Genomic DNA, 21,563 nt, shown 5'->3' with positions numbered 1-21,563 from the left:
ACAAACCCTAGGAACTACAAGTAAGCCTGCAGTCTGAGAGCGAAGCGCTCTATTGGGCTGATATGGTACTATGAGGTCCCTAAGATAAGATGGGACCTGATTATTCAAAACCTTATAAGTAAGAAGAAGAATTTTAAATTCTATTCTAGAATTAACAGGAAGCCAATGAAGAGAGGCCAATATGGGTGAGATATACTCTCTCCTTCTAGTCCCTGTCAGTACTCTAGCTGCAGCATTTTGAATTAACTGAAGGCTTTTCAGGGAACTTTTAGGACAACCTGATAATAATGAATTACAATAGTCCAGCCTAGAGGAAATAAATGCATGAATTAGTTTTTCAGCATCACTCTGAGACAAGACGTTTCTAATTTTAGAGATATTGCGTAAATGCAAAAAAGCAGTCCTACATATTTGTTTAATATGCGCATTGAATGACATATCCTGATCAAAAATGACTCCAAGATTTCTCACAGTATTACTAGAGGTCAGGGTAATGCCATCCAGAGTAAGGATCTGGTTAGACACCATGTTTCTAAGATTTGTGGGGCCAAGTACAATAACTTCAGTTTTATCTGAGTTTAAAAGCAAAAATTAGAGGTAATCCATGTCTTTATGTCTGTAAGACAATCCTGCAGTTTAGCTAATTGGTGTGTGTCCGCTGGCTTCATGGATAGATAAAGCTGGGTATCATCTGCGTAACAATGAAAATTTAAGCAATGCCGTCTAATAATACTGCCTAAGGGAAACATGTATAAAGTGAATAAAATTGGTCCTAGCACAGAACCTTGTGGAACTCCATAATTAACCTTAGTCTGTGAAGAAGATTCCCCATTTACATGAACAAATTGTAATCTATTAGATAAATATGATTCAAACCACTGCAGCGTAGTGCCTTTAATACCTATGGCATGCTCTAATCTCTGTAATAAATTTTATGGTCAACAGTATCAAAAGCAGCACTGAGGTCTAACAGAACAAGCACAAAGATGAGTCCACTGTCTGAGGCCATAAGAAGATCATTTGTAACCTTCACTAATGCTGTTTCTGTACTATGATGAATTCTAAAACCTGACTGAAACTCTTCAAATAGACCATTCCTCTGCAGATGATCAGTTAGCTGTTTTACAACTACCCTTTCAAGAATTTTTGAGAGAAAAGGAAGGTTGGAGATTGGCCTATAATTAGCTAAGATAGCTGGGTCAAGTGATGGCTTTTTAAGTAATGGTTTAATTACTGCCACCTTAAAAGCCTGTGGTACATAGCCAACTAATAAAGATAGATTGATCATATTTAAGATCGAAGCATTAATTAATGGTAGGACTTCCTTGAGCAGCCTGGTAGGAATGGGGTCTAATAGACATGTTGATGGTTTGGATGAAGTAACTAATGAAAATAACTCAGACAGAACAATTGGAGAGAAAGAGTCTAACCAAATACCGGCATCACTGAAAGCAGCCAAAGATAATGATACGTCTTTGGGATGGTTATGAGTCATTTTTTCTCTAATAGTTAAAATTTTATTAGCAAAGAAAGTCATGAAGTCATTACTAGTTAAAGTTAAAGGAATACTCGACTCAATAGAGCTCTGACTCTTTGACAGCCTGGCTACAGTGCTGAAAAGAAACCTGGGGTTGTTCTTATTTTCTTCAACAAGCTCTGTATGACTCGATTGTTACCTATGTTGCTTTCACACTTCTCCAAGGTTGTTACTGCTAAGAAATTAACCAATTTTAAATGACATTAAATAAAATGTAAGCACATTAGCATATTTTTTAAGCTTTGTTAAAAACCTAAGCACACATACCTAGGAACATAATACAGTGAGAGAACAGAAAGGACAAGTGAATGAGTTGGTCTTCCCCAACACAATGACTTTAAAAGAAGAAATGCTATCACTGAAGCTTCAGAATTAAAAGAACATATGATGAAGGTAATTAACATGTAATTACCATTGTTGCACCAGCTCAATTAACCCTCTGGGGTCCGAGGGCATTTTTTGGACAGTTCGGACAGTTGGCATAAATGTTTTATTATTGCTGTTAACAGCTCTCCCTGCATCCCACAAGTTTTATGTCTCTTTCTTTTCAGGACAACCTGTGCTTTCAGAATATATATGTTTTTGTTGTGTTTTATAAGTGTAATAAAGGTTTACAATCAGAAATAAGAAAGGAAAAAATAAAGCAAAAAATAATTTTCCACACACATTTATTCAAAACACACAGCAAACTATAATAAAAACTGTTTTCACACTTTATAATGGTAATTTGAGGTCTTGTGTGAAAGACTGTACAACAAAAAGGTTCAAACAATAAACACAAATACACATTTTGAACAATATATACAAAATGGTCTATGCGTTGTGTTATTTTGATATGGTAAACAGTGCTTTATGCTGAGAAAGCAACAGAGTTATCCAGTAACATTCACATGCAAACTAATGGAGCAATCCTGATAGTTACACACTCTTTGTTTGAGCATGTGAGATTGTCATCAGAGGTTCTCCGTCTGCTTTCACTTTCGCTGTGCGTAATGGCACAGGGCGCATTGGAATAGAATGTACTCATTGGAGCACCCAGGGGGCTATTCAAACAGGCCAACTAGTAACATATCACCCCTGAAAACAATCTTTGGCTTTTCACGTGAGGTAAATCTGCCCTACGATTGGATTTTGGAAAACCATGTGACGGTGAACCAATTCCGATTTGACACTCACATTGCACATGTCATCACACAGCTTCTATGAGGAGTACAAAGATGGCCGATGGCTGGCTCGAAAGTCAGCAGAGTTAACTTTTCAACAAAAAAAGTAAGTTTCTATCTTTTTCAAGGAGTACTCGGTAATGGGATTACTCTTTCAAAGTAACTGTGCAAAACTGGCTGTCAGTCACTTGGACCAACCCAATCTTATTCAAAGTTGGTGATGGCGTGATATTATTTTGTGATGGTATCACAAAAATTGAGGTGACACAGGTCCGGGGAGTCATGGTTAGGGTTGCGATTAGGGTTAAAAATCCCATCTGAAATGTGACACGTGATGGTATCCCAAAAAAGTGAGATTGGGCTGTCTGAACATGTATGGGCTTCTTGAGGTGAATAATATTATTATTACATGCATGATGGAAAATAGGACCACATGTGGTTGAAGTTACATGTAGCCCCGAATGAGCTTGGCTGCCAGTGTATTTTCAAATCCAAGGTTTGGTGGGGTGGCCACCACAGCCATTTGATGTTGCTTGCCTTTCTGCTCAGAAACGTCCTACTTGTCATCAGGTCTACTTGTCCTAGGGCCCACTAGTCCTAGTATTTAAGGACAGCATCTTGAAGTTGGTTTTACATTTATGGTAGGCTATATGTTGCAAAAAGTAGGTTAAGTAATGTTTCAAAAGTGTGACAAAAAAAAAAGATAATTCTGGTGAATTCCAACTTTTCTCAGTTCAACAACATTATAGACAACAGTACAATTAAAGGTGATTAATGGGAATGTCAATGTCTTCAACAAAACTGGATCTGATTTGTTAGCCATTTGAAAGTATTATTTATTTGTGAACTTTAAAATCAGTTTAGAGTTGTAATTTACACCATCAAATAATATAAAGAGGTTAAGACCAGTGGACCCTAGGACCAGGGGACCCTAGAACTAGTGGACCCTACCCTTCAGCTACCCGGTTGCTCAAGGAAGCCACAGTGGATAAAGTAGAGATCTGAATTGGGATTTGGCACAAATTTTACTCCAACGGCACATCCTGACACAACGCTGATTCTGCATGGAGAAACACACATAGTCCCTGGTCTTCACAAATGCACTCTCAGCCAAGTACTCATCAGGACTTACTCTGCTTCACTTCTTAGATCTGATGGGATCAGGGGACATAAAGTAGACTGGCCTGGCCACCATGGATAGTGCTGCTAGTTGAACATTATGTGGCAAAATGGTCTTCACTGTTACTATAGTTGGCAGTTGTTTTTTTTTCTTCAACAAATAAACAATGCAACACTTTGGCTGTTGGAAATGCCACTATTACATAGTTTGTCCAGCAGATGGCACTCCAACTGCCTTGTTTATGAAGCTGTCAAGCACGACTGGGACCCCACCACCCCTTGATCACATCACAAAAGATGGAGGCAAAGTGACCAGAGTGGGAGTTTAACATCTACAAGCATCAAGTACTCCTGATGCTGCCAGCTAGGTGGAGCCAAAATAGACAAATCTGTTTTATGCAAACACTGAATATTGTGACATGGCAACTACCAATCCCAGTGATGGTAGTGTTGGCTAGTTATAATTCAAATTATTTATAATAAATTTCATGTTTTAACTGCAAAATATCAACCTTCAAATGCATTTATTTGTCATAAGGGTTTGTCACTGAAATGTTAAGCATCATTGCCACTATTTTGAAGTGTATATCTGCAGTTATAGTGATGTATTTTTTTTTTTTACTCACTATCAATATTAGTGAACAAATATCCATACAGATCGGAGAATAATTCAATATGATCCATCATATAAACATCAAAATCCAATTATCGCCCCTTGAAAACTTTGGACTGGAATTATTTTCTTCCCTGCATAACTTCATAGTGTGCTCCCATCATATACAAAGTTTAATTGAAATCCCTTACCCGATTTAGGAAGAATTTTAATGTACCCAACTCAAAGATAGATGGAGGAATGGAGTGATTCCTATATTCCTTCCTCAAAAAGTTTGTTTGCAGGGATTATACTAACTTTGTCAAGATAGTTTAAAATAAATTAGCAATATTTCTTATTTCCTCACTATCAGATCACTGCAGTTTTGATTTATTTGCTGAATAGCTTCACATTGACAATGTAATAGGCAACACATTAGCATGCATTGCCAACGTCTGAGTTCCATAACTGTGCTGATAATTTGCGTTGCCAATCCCTAGTGTGAGTGCAACCTTCAGTCTAGGATTCAGCACTCCCAGCTGATCCCAAGGCTTTAATTACTGTACAGCAGTGTTCGAGGACTAGATTGTGAAACACTTATCAATATAAATTGATTGTGAAACCGCTTCAAACATGCCACGCATCGTTAGATCAGTGGCGTTTCTGTCGGTCAGTGTTTAGACCCGTCATTTTCCTCACTGCAAAAATCAAAGCAATCTCATTCACTATCCAATTCCAGCTGATCTGTGTTCACTTCTTTTTACAAGACAATGGTTGTAGCGGCTGCATTATGCTGCAACCAGAGCTGGTGTTTCACACATTATACCACTCATATAGTGTTTGAAGATGAAATCACAGTGGGGAAAGCACATCGTCCGTGATTATGTAGAAAAGGAACAACTTGCACATTAAGGGTCAGACATAAGTACAATTTGTATGGATGCATAAGACATATCCCATGTTGGCTCGAAAAGAAAATTAGACTCTCTTTAGCTTCACACTGTCCACATAGATTTATTGATGTTGCATTTCCTCAATGTGCCTGAAAATCTTCACGCTGCTCATGCCAGTAGAGCCCATGTCTCTCTATTCTGTTGTCAACACATTTCATAGCTGACAGCTTAGACCACTGAACACATTTTGTTCCTGTCAAGGCCTTCTTTTACATGAACCCATTTAGTTCTGGGATGATACAGTAGCAATAAGATCGGTCCCTTCACCAGCATGACCACAGTGTAGATGGACCAGTAGGCACTGAGGCTAAGGTGAGGTGTTGCTGGCAGCCGAGACACTCCAAATGATTAATTTCCTCTTTGGAGACCAGCCATGTGGTACACACATCCGCTATTTCTGCTTGACACAGTGGTGTGACTGTATGATCTATGGGCCACCTGTGGCCAGGCCTGATTTATACTATGACAGAGAGCTGACTATGCCAGCATCAGTAATGGCTCTGTGTGCACCGTAGCCCTCTGACGATCAGTTCCACCCTGCTGCACAGAGCTGGAGAGCAGGAGAATCTGATTATAGTGGCTTTAGAACCAATCAGTTTTGATTCCTTGAAATCTGACATTCATTTCACATATTCAGTCAGTTTACACAGCTTTCAATAAAAAAGGTACAGATACGGGTGAGTGCTTGCAGACATTTAAATAAGCAACACCGGTGTTGTCAGCTAGAGTCAAAAGCTCAAGCAATACTAGTTGCATTTGGTTGTAATCAAGCTTCAGCAGTGAGGATTAAAGCTTTGTGCTCAGGATCAAACAACAAAATTAAAATCACAATGTCACAAATGATGATTACGGTCATGATCAGGAATCAAAAGTGGATGTTCAGTATTCCATGACTTTTTATCTATAGAGGTGTTGGGAAGGTGTCGTAGCACGGACCCACAACAGGGGGCACAAATAGAACGGACAATGAATAAGCCAAAAAGTAACAATTTAATGTTGTGATAACACACAACTAAATTCACAGAAATCTGCACAGTCAATTGACACCAGGTGACGTGTGGGCAGGCTCGAAGATAGAAGACCCCCGACGAGAGAGAAGCCGCGTCCCACACGGCTTCCACCCCCAACGGTCTGAAGAACACCGGAACCGCCAAGTCCCGAGTCCCCAGGTGGCCTCTGTCTTCGGCTGTCGACCCTGGTACTGCTGGCAGAAAGCAGAGATAAGATGAATGAGTGTGAGTCCGCACACTCAGTAATCCACAGTCCATACACAGTTAGGAGGGAGCACCTCCACCTCCAATCACACACTCGTGCAGCTCCTGGTTAACCACTTATCTGGGTTGGGGTGTGAGGCGAAGCAGTCGCTGTCACACCAAACGCCAATCCCCCAGACAAGGCAACACTCCAGGAAAACGGCTGCAACAGAAGTTCAGGTTATTACACACAAAGTGTCAGTCAGCAGAGAAATTACCTCTTCAGTCGTTGCGATTTCTCGGCGAGGAGGTGGAGTTGCAGTCCGGCTTTTATGGTGGTGATGATGATGATGAACGAGTGACAGCTGGTGCAGAGGATGACTTACAGCTGTCACTTCTTCTGGGTCTGGCGCCCTCTGGTGGTGGTGGGCCAGCAGTACCTCCTCTTCAGCGGCCCACATAACAGGACCCCCCCCTCAACGGGCGCCTCCTGGCGTCCGACCAGGCTTGTCCGGATGTCTTGTGTAGAAATCGGCCAGGAGGGCTGGGTCCAGGATGAAGCTCCTCTTCACCCAGGAGCGTTCTTCAGGTCCATACCCATCCCAGTCCACCAGATATTGGAACCCCCGGCCCTTACAACGGACGTCCAGGAGCCTGCGGACTGTCCAGGCAGGCTCCCCGTCAATGAGCCGGGCAGGAGGCGGCGTAGGTCCCGGAGCACAGAGGGGCGAGGTGTGGTGTGGCTTTAGATGGGAAACATGAAAAACAGGGTGAATCCACAGTGAAGCCGGGAGTTGGAGCTTCACTGCGGCCGGGTTGATGATCTTGAGAACACGAAATGGACCAATGAACCTGTCTTTCAGTTTCGGGGAGTCGACACACAGAGGGATGTCCTTGGTCGAGAGCCACACCTCCTGCCCAGGCTGGTATGTGGGGGCCGGGGAACGCCGGCGGTCCGCATGGGCCTTGGCCCTCGTCCGGGCCTTTAACAGGGCAGAGCGGGCGGTCCGCCACAACCGGCGGCACCTCCTGAGGTGGGCCTGGATCGAGGGCACACCGACCTCTCCCTCCACCAGCGGGAACAATGGGGGCTGGTACCCCAAACATGCCTCAAAAGGGGAGAGGCCGGTAGCAGACGAAACTTGGCTGTTATGAGCATACTCAATCCAGGCCAGATGGTGACTCCAGGCCGCCGGGTGCGCGGAGGTGACGCAGCGAAGGGCCTGCTCCAGCTCCTGGTTAGCCCGCTCTGCCTGGCCGTTTGTCTGGGGGTGGTACCCGGACGAGAGACTCACGGTGGCCCCCAGCTCCTTACAGAAACTCTTCCACACCTGCGAAGAGAACTGGGGACCACGATCTGAAACAATGTCCGATGGAATCCCATGCAGCCACATGACGTGGTGGACCAGGAGGTCTGCCGTCTCCTGGGCCGTCGGGAGCTTCGGGAGGGCCACGAAGTGGGCCGCCTTGGAGAACCGGTCCACTATCATGAGAATTACGGTGTTGCCCTGGGACGGCGGGAGCCCCGTGATGAAGTCCAGGCCGATGTGAGACCAGGGGCGATGAGGCACCGGCAGGGGTTGGAGGAGTCCCGAAGTCCTCCGACGGTCTGCCTTGCCCCTGGCGCAGATGGTACAGGCCTGGACGTAGTCCCGGACGTCGGTTTCCAGGGACGCCCACCAGAAGCGTAGCTGGACTACTGCCACGGTCCTATGCACTCCGGAATGACAGGACAGCTTGGACCCGTGACAGAAGTCCAATACGGCAGCTCTTGCCTCTGGTGGGACGTACAGTTTGTTGTTAGGGCCGGTCCCCGGGTCCGGGCTCCTTGCCAGGGCCTCCCGGATGGTCTTCTCCACGTCCCAGGTGAGGGAGGCCATGACAGTGGACTCGGGGATGATGGTCTCGGTGGGGTTCGACAGCCCCGCTTTGGCTTCTGCTTCATGCACCCAGGACAATGCATCTGATTTTTGGTTCTTGGTCCCGGGGCGGTACGTGATCCGGAAGTCAAAGCGCCCGAAGAACAGAGACCAGCGGGCTTGCCTGGGGTTCAGCCGCTTGGCGGTCCGGATGTACTCAAGGTTCCGATGGTCCGTGAAAACCGTGAAAGGCAACGATGCCCCCTCCAGCAGGTGTCTCCACTCTTCAAGAGCCTCCTTCACCGCGAGGAGCTCCCGATTGCCGACGTCATAGTTCCGTTCAGCTGGGGTCAACCTGCGGGAAAAATAGGCACAAGGATGGAGAACCTTATCAGCCTCCATGCTCTGGGACAGCACAGCTCCTATCCCTGAGTCAGAGGCGTCCACTTCCACTATGTACTGGCGATCAGGATCAGGCTGCACCAGAACTGGTGCAGTCGAGAACTGGCGTTTCAACTCCTGGAACGCGGCTTCGCACCGATCCGACCAGGCGAAGGGGACCTTGGTGGAGGTCAGGGCAGTCAGGGGGCTAACTACCTGACTGTAACCTTTAATGAACCTCCTGTAGAAATTTGCAAAGCCGAGGAACTGCTGCAATTTCCTGCGGCTTGTTGGTTGGGGCCAATCTCTCACCGCCACAACCGTGGCCGGATCAGGGGCGACGGAGTTGGAGGAGATGATGAACCCCAGGAAGGACAAAGAAGTGCGGTGGAACTCACACTTCTCGCCCTTCACAAACAGCCGGTTCTCCAACAACCGCTGTAGGACCTGACGTACATGCTGGACATGGGTCTCAGGATCCGGGGAAAAGATGAGTATATCGTCCAGATATACGAAGACAAACTGATGCAGGAAGTCCCGCAAGACATCATTTACCAAAGCTTGGAACGTCGCGGGGGCGTTAGTGAGGCCGAACGGCATGACCAGGTACTCAAAGTGACCTAATGGGGTGTTAAATGCCGTCTTCCATTCGTCTCCCTTCCGGATCCGAACCAGGTGGTACGCGTTTCTAAGATCCAATTTAGTGAAAATTTGGGCTCCATGCAGGGGCGTGAACACTGAATCCAACAGAGGTAACGGGTATCAGTTGCGAACCGTGATCTCGTTCAGCCCTCTGTAATCAATGCATGGACGGAGTCCGCCGTCCTTTTTGCCCACAAAAAAGAAACCAGCACCCATCGGGGAGGTGGAGTTCTGGATCAGCCCGGCAGCTAAAGAGTCCCAGATGTAGGTCTCCATTGATTCGCGTTCCGGACGTGAGAGGTTGTACAACCTACTGGACGGGTACTCAGCGCCCGGGACCAAATCGATGGCACAATCGTAGATTGGGGGGGACTTTAACCTCCTCCTTAGCCGTCGTGCCGGGAGGAACCGAGGATCCTAACACTCCCGGTGGCAGGTTTCGCTCCACTGCGTCACAACCCCAGACGGCCAATCTATCCGGGGATTGTGCTTCACCATCCATGGAAATCCCAAAATCACTCGGGGAGGTAGAAGGTGTTACATGGAACACGATCTCCTCCCTGTGATTTCCAGACACAACCAAGGTCACTGGCTGTGTCTGATGTGTAATTAATGGAAGCAGGGTGCCATCTAGTGCTCGCACCTGCAATGGTGCCGGCAGAGCCACCAGGGGGAGCCCTACTTCCTTTGCCCATCCGCTATCCAGCAGATTCCCTTCCGACCCTGTGTCTACCAGTGCTGGGGCGTGAAGGGTTAAATCCCCACAAAGGATCGTTACTGGGATTCGTGAAGATTTGCGGGGTTTCCCCGCGTGCGTGTTATGGCCCACCCTTAGCCCAGTTTCTAAGGATGGGCATTGTAGTTTGACCGGGTCAGCCTCCTTTGTCTGACGTTTGTTTTTATTTTGGCCCTGCTCGTGTCCATAGCCTCCTCAGCAGGGGGAGCTGTAGCCACACGGAGCTGTCTGGCAGTGAAGCGTGGGGACGACGTCACCCTTTCGGAACCGGAAGGGGGAGGGACGGCTCATGCCCGGTAACGCCCCCCGGCCTGCTCCCGACGATGCTCATTCAAACGGTTGTCTAAGCGTATAACCAAATCGACAAGCCCGTCAAAATCCCGCGGTTCCTCCTTAGCCAGCAGGTGCAGGTGGAGACAGTCCATTTACGAAGGCGGCGCGGAGCGCAACGTTATTCCAGCCGGACCTTGCTGCCGCGATGCGGAAGTCGACTGCATACTCGGCTGCGCTGCGGCGCCCCTGTCTCATTGACAGCAGCACGCTCGAAGCGGTCTCGCCTCTGTTGGGATGGTCAAAAACTTGTTTGAACTCCCGTATAAACTCAGCATAAGACGTTAGGAGCCGTGAATTCTGCTCCCAAAGCGCCGTAGCCCAGGCGCGTGCCTCTCCTCGAAGCAGACTAATAACATAAGCCACCTGGCTGGCGTCTGACTCGTACATGACAGGACGCTGTGAAAAGACGAGCAAACACTGCATGAGGAAATCTGCGCACGTCTCAACACAGCCTCCGTACGGTTCCGGAGGGCTTATGTATGCTTCAGGGGACGGTGGGGGGGGTCGTTGAACAACCAGTGGAACGTCTGTTACAGGCCCAGGACCAGCCAGAGGAGTGGCTGCAGCAGCGCCCTGATTGCGCGCTTCCACCCTGGCGGTGAGAGCCTCCACCCTCCGGTTAAGGAGAACATTCTGCTCGGCCATTAAATCCAGCCGAACCGTGAAGGCGGTTAAAATTTGCTGCAGCTCACTCAACACGCCTGCCGCTGACGCCTGCGCTCCTGGCTCTTCCATTGGCCGTTCAAACTCGGGTTGACGCCCCTCGGAGTCCATGACAAATGGCAGAGAAATCCTGTTGGGAAGGTGTCATAGCACGGACCCACAACAGGGGGCGCAAATGAACGGACAATGAATAAGCCAAAAAGTAACAATTAAATGTTGTGATAATACACAACTAAATTCACAGAAATCTGCACAGTCAATTGACACCAGGTGACGTGTGGGCAGGCTCGAAGATAGAAGACCCCCGACGAGAGAGAAGCCGCGTCCCACACGGCTTCCACCACCAACGGTCTGAAGAACACCGGAGCCGCCACGTCCCTAGTCCCCAGGTGGCCTCTGTCTTCGGCTGTCGACCCTGGTACTGTGGCAGAAAGCAGAGATAAGATGAATGAGTGTGAGTCCGCACACTCAGTAATCCACAGTCCATACACAGTTAGGAGGGAGCACCTCCACCTCCAATCACACACTCGTGCAGCTCCTGGTTAACCACTTATCTGGGTTGGGGTGTGAGGCGAAGCAGTCGCTGTCATACCAAACGCCAATCCCCCAGACAAGGCAACACTCCAGGAAAACGGCTGCAACAGAAGTTCAGGTTATTACACACAAAGTGTCAGTCAGCAGAGAAATTACCTCTTCAGTCGTTGCGATTTCTCGGCGAGGAGGTGGAGTTGCAGTCCGGCTTTTATGGTGGTGATGATGATGATGAACGAGTGACAGCTGGTGCAGAGGATGACTGACAGCTGTCACTTCTTCTGGGTCTGGCGCCCTCTCGTGCTTGGAGCCCGCACTCCAAGCAGGGCGCCCTCTGGTGGTGGTGGGCCAGCATTACCTCCTCTTCAGTGGCCCACATAACAAGAGGCTTACAAAAGTATTTGTCCCTTGGTATTTCACACATTTTAATTTGTTCATGATATTTCAAATACAAAGAGTAAATCAGCCTTCTCAATATAAAAATTTATAAAATTATCTTCTTTAAACTCAAATTCAGATCTCTACAACTTGATATAAATTAATTACAAATATAAAAGCCAAGATGGTGGGTTGCATAAGTAATGGCCCCCTTTGGTGTGATACCTGTAAATAATTGGTTTTATTGCCAGTTTTCTTCAAACAAGTCAGGGATGGATACATGAACATTTCCAAGTCACTGAATATGTCTTGGACTTTATTTACATCAGTTCAGAAGAAATACAAATAGTGTGGCATTCTATGGTAAATCTATATGGAGTAGACAGTTCTCAAAAACTGAGTGACTCTGCAAGAAGAAGAGTGAGGAAAACCAACCAGACAAACCAGAAGAAGTTACAGGCTTCTGTGGCTGTGATTGCAGAAATTGTGCATAGTGCATGTTTTGCATTTTGCATCCCCAGTTATACAGCTTCATGATGAAGAGAAAAAATGTCTTTCACCAAAACTTCAAATCTATGATTGGATCTCAGGTGTACCTTCTGGCAAATTGTAGCTGAACTTTCAGGTCTTTTTAAGAAAATCCTCCTCTATAAGGTCACCACAGGTCAGCATTTTGAAACAAAGTTTAGTGATCAAGATCCAGTAACAATTAAATGTTCAGAGTGTGTGTGTATGTATATATATATATATATATACATATATATACTCAACAAAAATATAAACGCAACACTTTTGGTTTTGCTCCCATTTTGTATGAGATGAACTCAAAGATCTAAAACTTTTTCCACATACACAATATCACCATTTCCCTCAAATATTGTTCACAAACCAGTCTAAATCTGTGATAGTGAGCACTTCTCCTTTGCTGAGATAATCCATCCCACCTCACAGGTGTGCCATACCAAGATGCTGATTAGACACCATGATTAGTGCACAGGTGTGCCTTAGACTGCCCACAATAAAAGGCCACTCTGAAAGGTGCAGTTTGTTTTATTGGGGGGGGATACCAGTCAGTATCTGGTGTGACCACCATTTGCCTCATGCAGTGCAACACATCTCCTTCGCATCATCCGTGAAGAGAACACCTCTCCAACGTGCCAAACGCCAGCGAATGTGAGCATTTGCCCACTCAAGTCGGTTACGACGACAAACTGGAGTCAGGTCGAGACCCCGATGAGGACGACGAGCATGCAGATGAGCTTCCTTGAGACGGTTTCTGACAGTTTGTGCAGAAATTCTTTGGTTATGCAAACCGATTGTTTCAGCAGCTGTCCGAGTGGCTGGTCTCAGACGATCTTGGAGGTGAACATGCTGGATGTGGAGGTCCTGGGCTGGTGTGGTTACACGTGGTCTGCGGTTGTGAGGCTGGTTGGATGTACTGCCAAATTCTCTGAAACGACTTTGGAGACGGCTTTTGGTAGAGACATGAACATTCAATACACGAGCAACAGCCCTGGTTGATGTTCCTGCTGTCAGCATGCCAACTGCACGCTCCCTCAAATCTTGCGACATCTGTGGCATTGTGCTGTGTGATAAAACTACACCTTTCAGAGTGGCCTTTTATTGTGGGCAGTCTAAGGCACACCTGTGCACTAATCATGGTGTCTAATCAGCATCTTGGTATGGCACACCTGTGAGGTGGGATGGATTATCTCAGCAAAGGAGAAGTGCTCACTATCACAGATTTAGACTGGTTTGTGAACAATATTTGAGGGAAATGGTGATATTGTGTATGTGGAAAAAGTTTTAGATCTTTGAGTTCATCTCATACAAAATGGGAGCAAAACCAAAAGTGTTGCGTTTACCAGAAAAACTCCCTTTGATGACTTGATGAAGAAACCTGAAGCAGACCAGACTCAATGGGGTGACCCTCTGCTTGGGCCATCCTACCAACACAATTTACAAAACAAATATACAGGAAATTTTACTGGTGCACAGGACAGAAGGGTTGCAGAAGAAGACATCACTCCCATCTCTGGATGAAGCCATATCTCAAACAGAAAGAAAACACAGAATCAGGCATCAGAAAGACAACAAATACAGTATAATTTGTCAGCATTAAGAAACAAGAAAAACAAAAGAAATACTAAGGTGATCGCTGGCCATTAGCCCTAAGCTTCACTAAAAGACCCAGATTTTAGATAAAGTTGAGGCCGTAGCCTGCTTAATTTCCTAATAAAATTAATTTAAAAGGGTAAAAAGCATAGTAACATACTATGCCAGTTTGCAAGCCATACTAATAAGGTAACTTGGTTATTTTTAAGACTGAGTACTCAGCAAAGTTGTCAGCAGCTGCTAATAAAGTAACTGCATAAAGCTGCTGATGAAATAACTGTATAAAGTAACTAAAAAAATAGCCAATAAAGTAACTTTTCAGAGTAACTGTGGCAACACTATATATATATATATATATATATATATATATATATATATATATATATATATATATATATATATATATATATATATATATATATATATATATATATATATATATATATATAAGAAAGTATGAAGTTGATCAGCCACAGCATAAAGTTATAGGACAGAGTAATGAAAGCTAAGGGCTTGTGTGGTGTATTTGGGAATTTAGAGAAAGCTTACGATAGGATGATCAGAAAACAATCGTGGTATTGGGCATGGCAGAAAAGTATGTGAGGGTGGTGCAGCATATGCACAAGGACAGTATGACAGCGGTGCAATGCACAGTGCAAATGACAAATGCATTCAAGACTGAGGTGGGATTACGTCAGTGCTTGGCCCTGAGCCCTTGTCTACAGTGGTAGTTGACAGGTTCATAGACCAGATTAGACAGAAGTCTCCATGGACTATAAATTTGACAAATGAGATTGTGATATGTAGTGAAAGTAGAGAGCAGGTTACAATGAGCCCAGAGAGTTGGAAATATGCTCTGGAAGAGAAGGAGAGTTAGTCAGGAAAAAAAAAAAGACGTGTGTAAATGAGAAGTAGCCTGGTGGAATAGCGAGGTTGCAATGTGCAGAGAACTTCAAGCTAAACAACTTTAAATACTGGGAGTTACCTTTTCAAAATAGTGGAGAGTGTGGTAGAAAGGCCAAGAAGAGAGAGTAGTCAAGGGTGAAAAGGCAGGAGTGATTTGTGATAGAAGCGTATCTGCAGGAGTGAAAGGGAAAGTTTAGAAGACAATAGTGAGACTAGCTATGATGTATGTCTTAGAGGCGGCGGCATGAACAAAAAGACAAAAAGCACAGCTGGAAGTGACAGAAATGAAGAAGCTTTGATTTTCCTGATAATTATAGACAAGATTAGGAATGAGCATAGAGACAGCACAGGTAGGACGGTTTGGAGGTGATGCCAGAGCAGAAAGCTGGAGATTGTTTGAACAGGTGCTGAGGAAGGGACCGGGAGTGTATAGGGAGAAGGATCCTGAGGTTGGAGCCACCAGGGGAGAGTTGAAGGGTGAGGGCAAAGAAGATTGAGGTTCATGGATGTGGTGAGGGAGGACATGCAGGCTGGTGTAAAGGAAGAAGATGAAGACAAGGTTAGATGGAGAAACATGATCTGCTGTGGCAGCAGGTGCAGAAGAAAGAAGCCAGTTCATAAATATTTGTAGGGTCATATTCAGGGATGTTTTTTTCAAGTTTGTATCTCATTATAGGAACAAGTGTAGATTTCATCATTCTCATGTAGATATTTGCATCCTAATTGGATAAATTCCATCAGAATTAGAATACTTTTTGTCTCTGAATCGATGCCATTGACTGACTTTCTCATATCTGTAGTTATCAGCTATAGCACTGCACAGAAATTAATTACATTCCTTTTGGGACAGCCTATGTCTCCAGTGATGTGGTTAATCATGAAAACACAAACAAAAGTCTGCATACATCCTCTCACTAACCAAGACCAAATGTTTATTCCATTGTTTATGTATACTCGTATCTCAAATAGGTCTACAACAAACAATTATACTCATAATTTATTAAGCCCATAATCGGCCAATCAATTCATTTGTTATTTTCTCCAAGAAATTTCAATTCATGGTTGAAAAAAAAATGTTTTCCAAAGCCAAGTCTTACATTGCCCACAAGCTAGAGATACTCAGTGTATTGCCAGAGAGGAAAGTGATAAAATAAACCACAGATTTCACATTTAGGAATGTTGAAATCAGATAAATTTAAATATTTTTAAAAGACTCTAAATGATTAATCAGCTGTGAAGTAGTTATTGATTAATTTACTCATCAGTTAATAAAACATCTCCAGTCTCAAAATCAGATAGACACAATCTATGTGTCTGAAGAAAAGTTTAAAATGGATCAACAAGGGTTTAGGGTCTGCAGTCCAGTTGCTCTTGTTCAAAATTGTACTTTGTTTTTTTTTTTTTATTTCCAATTTGCTCAGCTTTAATGTCATGTATTTTCTGACGTGTAACAGCTGTGGTGTTCCTCCAGCAGCATTCCTGCCTACAGGAGATGGTCTGCCTTTTTGCAGGTGCCATAACATCAATAACTTTCATAGTTTTACAGTTGCAGTTACAGACGAGGACATGAGCGGATGTTGTAGTACCCAGCAAATATTGTTGTTCCAAATGCCAGCTCCAAAAGTTGCTGGTGAAGAAACAGTGAGTGAAAAATGATTTCTAAGAGAAGATGTACAACAGAGAATTGATTTGAGCAAAAGGGAATTCAAACAAATCTTGTCAAGCAAGCACAGGCACAGTATGACCTTCCCCATGTACACATTTCTTGAATGGTTGCTTCTGAAAAACGTTCATTCACTTTCGCGTCGGGTCTTTGTGGCTTTAAAGGTTTTTGGAGTCATTTGTGACCTATTTAATGCTTAATGAAAGTCTTGTTTGCTTTCTGTGACACCCCCCCCCCCCCCCCATACCTAAGCTACACCCACATGTATTGAAGGCATAGAGATGCTACTTATGTAGGATTTTATACCTTTCCTGATATTTGTTGGGCAAAGCATAGAAAATATTTTTTTCTGCTGGTACTGTCACAATGATAGAAACTCTTATCTGCAAAAGGATCCTTTAAATATGAAACAGGGGCTGTGCCCCAAATCAGGGTCTAAATCTTTCTAAGGTGGTGTCCATTGAAGATCTGACCTTCTGAGACCGTGGAGGCCTAAACAACCGTTCTGAAATAAGATGGATGATGTTGTTATTGTATCATTAAATTTTCCTGCCCATACCTACTGTTGCCTAGCAACTTTGACAACTGCACTCGAGAAGGTAACGTCCTTGGCATAGCCTGTAGTTAAGAAATATTTTTTTTTAGTATTTATTGATATATTTCCTTTAAAACATTACTTATTTACAACTGTACATATTGAGCACATAATTGTAGATTTGTTTTTTGGAAAAAAATAAAATTATGTAATGTCTCATGGAGCTGTTTGGGTCACCAAGGCTAAGTTGACTGTGTCCTTCATTTCTTGCCAAATGAAGGCTGCGTTCATCTGCAGCACTCGAAGGAGTTTTTGAGATGTGGCAGCCTAGTTGTGCCCAATGACATTTGCAGATTGTACGCTTCAAAGGTTCCTTTCCTTTCATTCAGAGGTTTTGCATTTGTATCTTTTGATTCAGAAGGAAGGAAGTGTAATTCATGCATCTGAATTTTGTGCAGAGTTTCAAATATTTATTTGATGCCAAAATAAAAGCGCAGAAACAAAATATTTATTATAAGTTCAACACATGCAGAACTTTGAAAGTTTTAAACACCTCACTATTTGTGTATAAAAGTAGTTGGGGTTTGTCAGAAAAAATGCAAATGCACATCAGAAATATGAAGAAAATGTACCAAACAATTATCAGTTTTATTCAAGGAGAATCTTGAAGAAACAGACCGTTTCAGGTTAATCACATCCTGGTTATGATGTACACTGACAGCCCATGCCAAAATTCCACAGAGACAACAAAGAATGGGTTTATGCTAAAAATAAAAATCCTGCTCTTGAGAAGTCAAGAACTTTAAACATATACTTTCTGTATTCAACTCTTTTTGCCAAACTGTTTTCACTTAATATTGTTTGAAGGCATCGTCAATGTTACGTCATTTATGTGAAGTACCCAATAGACAATGGCCCATGGGATACTTCATACGGCCTTTGGGATAGTTCACCCAAAATATAGTTTTAAAAGTAAAGCTGAAAGGAAAGGTTTACAGACCTTGAATTTGCAGACGATGCTGCGATCTTCACGAAGTCATTGCACGAATTCAGCACTCGAGAGGCTTAGTAATGAGGCGAAGTGTCTGGGTTTCCTATCTATGACCTAAGATGGTTCTATAGTGTGGTGGTGTGGCAACACTTACCAGCACCTACTCCCAAACCTGACCTGACCTCAAAGTAAAGGACAGCAATGCAAGACATATATGGTATTTTGTTTAGTCTTTGATGTTGAAACACAGTATTTGAAATTATTTATTTATTAGGTTTTGAGTCACTCTGAGCATGTGTTGGAGTGTTTGGTGACACCACTGGTCTCTGTAATTTTTTCAGCAAGATATTTTAAGAATGTCTGATACAGTTTGGTTAGGACTGCTCAACAATCAAGTTGATAGCTCAAGGTCAGATCATAGAAAAATGGCTAACTTTAAAGAGATTACTTCAAATATTTCATTGTTAGTGAAGTTTACTATTGAAACATCCATGAAATATGTTCCCTGACCATACTGGTGGCTGTACTTTGTTGATCTGAGAGCAGTGAGTGTCATCTATAGAGTCTGAGGCCTAGATCAATATTGATAATTTGTACCTTGGTCTTGTTCCCCTTCACTATTGATATATGAGAAGTGTCAGATTGCTCAAGCTGAAATCCAACTGACATAAAAATAACAGAAAGGTGAGATGTTTAGGGCCCCTTCACACATAGTGCAAATTTGGTTGAATTGCACATTAAGTGCGCATGAAGCAGGAATCGCATGCAAACTGTATAATTTCGTAGCTGCCTCTAACACCTCTTACACCTGTTGCTACAACTGTTTGCGCACACCAGCAGCTAAAAGACAGTGTGTTATTTGCGAGCCCATCGAACCCTCTTGCGGCAGGTGTGTGCCAAATTCCAGCTGACACACATGAACATCTAACACCGCTCGCATGGCACTTAGAAAATGTGTGGACATTCAACAACAGACTGCAGACAATCACTGTCGTACTCGCAATGAAATTTGTCTAAGTGCCCCATGATTGTGCCTTTAGTGTGTGTGCTGAACTGACAGCAGGTGTGGCTATGACAGAAGTGGCTGTGGAGATCTGTCATTCTGGACATCCCAGATGGACAGTGCTGTGTTTGGACGGACATAGACTAACAACTGACAACTGTGACGTGCATGTGTCTGTTTGCTGTCATTAAGTGGACAAAAATAAAAACAAATATCACTGTGGTAATGGGTTGCAGCAAGCAAGCACGCGTGCGCGTGGCCCGCACATGGACAGGCTGCCCCCAGGTTGAAACAGACTGTCAGATCATAACACGCGTCAGGCGATCTGACTGTCATGTCACACATGTGAGCTCTGTTCCACATGACACGGTGCCCTGCGGTGCGCTGTCCACAAGACGTCTGTCGGCAAGATTCGCGCAGGCTGGCAGGAAACGTGCCAGCAGATGTGAGCATGAATAAAATGAGCGAACTGCTTCTCATTCATATCATTTCATGACTGTACATCAGTGACCATGGGTCACTTACAGAGGAAGAGACGGATCATATTTGTATTGCCCGCTTGATGAAAGGGATTAAATACAATGCAATGTTTTTATATGGTGTCTCATTTTTATTTCTTTAAATACATCCATGTGCTTCCTGATATGTGGCAGTGTTCAGCACCCTTTACAGGACAGCGATGGTAGCTCACCTGGTAAAGTTTCTGACTGCAATCAGAGCTTTTGGAAGGTGCGGGTTCGAATCCCATGGTGACATGTATTTCTTTCTTTATGTAACCACATCGCGCAGCTGCTGGGGAAAAGCTGTTGTGTTTCCGTGTGCACGGAACCATCACGGCATGTATTTTTTTTTTCTCTTCACACCAGCTGCACAATGTGATTACACATCATGCACCTGGTGGCACTGTGTTCCCATGTGCACGAACCATCGCACCAGCATCGTGCACACCTGCCCGTCGGTGTGATGTTTCATGGTGCACACATACCAGCTGCTCCGACGGGTGTCGCTCTGCAGTTGTACATATTCGTACTATGTGTGAAGGGACCTTTAGTTGTGTACATTGTGAGATCTCAAAAGGCTGCAAGAAAATGTGTTTTTGTGATTTCCTTGAACCACAGGTCACAGTTTAACATGAATTATATGCCTGAAGAACAAAATTTAAACAGCTGACACCTGTGACCCCCCTGAGGGATCTGGGGGCTTCTTCTTCTACTGTAGGGAAGAAAGCTATAATGCCTTGAGATGTACTGCAGAAAGAAAAAGAAAAAAGCTGCTTGTCAATGTCAGCAAAGCTTGCACTTAACAAAAATAAATACATTATAGTGATGGCAACCAAGGGCAGAGAGGATAAGAATGCAGATTGTTTGTTTGCAGCATATGTAGAATGTATTTTTATCATTGCTGAAATAACTGTAAAGATCAACTGTTTAGCTCAGTACTCAGAGAGAACTGAGAAAGAAAACACAAGTTGAAAAGAATCAAGGGAGGTACTTAACGTAGGATGTAAAACTTTCAGGTCTTACTACCATAGGATACACCCTCAACAGTTGAATTTGATGATGCCAAACCAAGTTGGAAATATATGAATATAATTAGGCATGGGTAAAAAAAATCCTAAATCTTGAAAAAAAATGTCATGTCAGACTGCATCTAAGACCATAGAGTAGGTTGCCCATTGTGATGATGTCCTCTTTACCATGACAACAACACCTGGAGTGATACAAATGAGATGATACACAGTAAAATCACCAGTGTTAAATTAACACTGTCAGTATACATGTGGTCCTACTCTGGCCAGAGTGGAACCACATGTACACTCACAGTGTTAATTTAATACTGTCAGTGTTAATTTTTCACTGATTTTACTGTGTAGTTGTACTATAGATGTACAATGATCAGGGACTACCTGGTCAATATTGTACAAGTCTCTCTCTTTTGCCATGAAAATGGCTTGACCTTTTGAGGCATAGACTTCATAAGACCTCTGATGGTGTGCTGTGGTATCTGGCAATAAGACAATAAGATAAGTTATGAGGTGGGGCCTCCATTGATCAGACTTGTTTGATCAGCACATTCCACATGACCTTTCTACAGGTTCACCGATTTTATGTTCTTGGACCACGTTTGGTAGGCACTGATCACTACAGACTGGCAGCAGTAATTTCAGTTCAATCTATTTCAATTTACTTAGTTCATGCAGTGCCAAATCACAACAAAGTTGCCTCAAGGTGCTTCACACAAGTAAGGTCGAATCTTAAGCTGTGTTTACA

At 44.0% G+C, this 21,563-nt stretch overlaps 1 protein-coding gene across 2 annotated transcripts in view; it reads left to right on the top strand.

Moving 5' to 3' along the window:
• The window catches only part of fibcd1 (fibrinogen C domain containing 1), a 367,422-nt gene that overhangs the window by 114,257 nt on the left and 231,602 nt on the right, over positions 1 to 21,563 (top strand). The window lies entirely within an intron of this gene.

This window comes from Thalassophryne amazonica, chromosome 17, assembly GCF_902500255.1.
Source record: "Thalassophryne amazonica chromosome 17, fThaAma1.1, whole genome shotgun sequence".
In the NCBI taxonomy this organism is placed as follows: Eukaryota; Metazoa; Chordata; class Actinopteri; order Batrachoidiformes; family Batrachoididae; genus Thalassophryne; species Thalassophryne amazonica.
The sequence above is the reverse complement of the archived record's forward strand: the minus strand, read 5'-3'. Positions and strand labels throughout refer to the sequence as shown.